General features: G+C 30.4%; 1 protein-coding gene across 2 annotated transcripts in view; it reads left to right on the plus strand.

Moving 5' to 3' along the window:
- The window catches only part of bcl9l (bcl9 like), a 79,159-nt gene extending 78,694 nt beyond the window's left edge, over positions 1 to 465 (plus strand). For both annotated transcript variants that reach the window (XM_082956533.1, XM_045724936.2), the window contains exon 9: positions 1 to 465. This exon is cut by the window's left edge and continues 1,271 nt beyond it. The gene's annotated coding sequence lies outside the window, so the exon portion shown is untranslated.
- Positions 466 to 2,517: the final 2,052 nt, after the last annotated feature.

Here is a 2,517-nt window from a genome sequence, read left to right on the forward strand (position 1 = left end):
CACATAGGATGTTTTTCCATCGTCTCATATGTTTTCATCAATGTTAATACTGTTATTATTGCTTCAAATTGTTAAACAAATAAATGATATCAATTGATAATCTTCATATTGTTTGGAGTACAAACTGATAAAAAAAAATATATATAATAATAATATTGAAGAGCTGTCATGACAACGGTTTAATAAAGATATCTGAAGCCATTTTCTAAAATATCTATAAAATATGGATATATTTCAGATGACTGTATGTGTTTTGTTTTACGGTTGTGAGGCAAAGCCTATTGGTTTATATATGTTTCATATCATTGATTATTTTTTTTCTCCGGCTACCAAACTGGAATATATAAATATATATGATATATATATATATATATATAGTTGCTGTATATAAGATGCAATTTGTGATTGTTTGCAAATGTTCTGTATAACTGTGTTTTAATAGAAGTTAAAAAAAAGAAGAGAGAATACTGAACTCTATCCAAGTCATTGTGTTGGCGTCATTGACCTTTTACATATTTTATACTTCAAGACACAGTAGTTTATACTTCTAGACACAGTAGTTTATACTTCTAGACACAGTAGTTTATACTTCTAGACACAGTAGTTTATACTTCTAGACACAGTAGTTTATACTTCTAGACACAGTACTTTTTACTTTTAGACACAGTAGTTTATACTTCCAGACGCAGTTGTAATATACTTATAGACACAATAGTTTATACTTTTAGACACAGTAACTTATACTTTTAGACGCTTTTTTTAATACTTTAGACACAGTAGTTTATACTTTTATACGCTGTAGTTATATACTTCTAGACACAGGAGTTTAAACTTTCAGACACAGTGGTAATATACTTATATTCACAGTAATTTGTACTTTTAGAAACAGTAGTTTATACTTCCAGACGCAGTTGTAATATACTTATAGACACAGTAGTTTATACTTATAGACACAGTAGTTTATACTTCTAGACACAGTAGTTTATACTTCTAGACACAGTAGTTTATACTTCTAGACACAGTAGTTTATACTTCTAGACACAGTAGTTTATACTTTTAGAGACAGTGGTTTATACTCTAGAAACAGTGTTTTATACTTCCAGACACAGTAGTATATACTTTTAGACATAGTAGTTTATACTTATTGACAGAGTAGTTTATACTTTTACACAAATAGTTTAAAGTCTAGACACAGTAGTTTATATTCTAGACACAGTAGTTTGTACTTTTAGACACAGTAGTTTATACTTTTAGACACAGTAGTTTATACTTCTAGACACAGTAGTTTGTACTTTTAAACACAGTTGTTTATACTTCAAGACACAGTAGTTTATATTCTAGACACAGTAGTTTATATTCTAGACTCAGTAGTTTTTAGTTTTAGACACAGTAGTTTATACTTCTAGACACAGTAGTTTGTACTTTTAAACACAGTTGTTTATACTTCAAGACACAGTAGTTTATACTTTAGACACAATAGTTTTTACTTTAGACCCAGTAGTTTAAACTTCCAGACACAGTGGTAATATACTTATATTCACAGTAGTTTATACTTTAGACACAGTGGTTTATACTTTTAGAGGCAGTATTTTATACTTAGTTTATACTTCTAGACACAGTTGTTTATACTTCTAGACACAGTAGTTTATACTTTTACACAAAGTAGGTTAAAGTCTAGACAGTAGTTTATATTCTAGACACGATAGTTTTTACTTCTAGACACAGTGGTAATATACTTTTAGACAGAGTAGATTATTCTTCTAGACACAGTAGTTTATACTTCTAGACACAGTATTTTATACTTTTAGAGACAGTAGTTTATACTCTAGAAACAGTAGTTTATACTTCTAGAAACAGTAGTTTATTCTCTAGAAACAGTAGTTTATACTCTAGAAACGGTAGTTTATACTCTAGAAACAGTGTTTTATGCTTCCAGACACAATAGTTTTTACTTTAGACCCAGTAACTTATACTTTTATACACTTTTTTTTATACTTTAGACACAGTAGTTTATACTTTTGGACACAGTAGTTCATACTTCTATTTACTGTAGTTCATACTTCTAGACACAGTAATTTATACTTTTATTTACTGTAGTTTATGATTTTAGACACAGTAGTTTTTACTTTTAGACACAGTAGTTTTTACTTTTAGACACAGTAGTTTTTTCTTATAGACACAGTTGTTTAAACTTTTAGATACAGTTGTTTAAACTTCTAGAAAAACTAGTTTATACTTCTAGACACGTTAGTTTATGTTTTAGACACATTGTCACGCGGAATGACGCTGGAGAGACGAAGCAGGTACGGGCAGAAAAAAACATTTCATTATAACGGACAGAGACGAGACAGGAACAGCGTCAGCAAACAAATTCAAAAGACAAAAACAATACAATGCAGCAGCGGGGAACAGAGCTGGGGAACTGACAAATATAGGGGAGGAAATAACAGGTGATAGGTGAGTCCAGGTGAGTCCAATAACGCTGAAGCGAGTGACGAGGGAGGGCAGGTGTGAGTG

The sequence above is a fragment of the Salmo salar genome, chromosome 09 (genome assembly GCF_965601325.2).
Source record: "Salmo salar chromosome 09, fSalSal1, whole genome shotgun sequence".
In the NCBI taxonomy this organism is placed as follows: domain Eukaryota; kingdom Metazoa; phylum Chordata; class Actinopteri; order Salmoniformes; family Salmonidae; genus Salmo; species Salmo salar.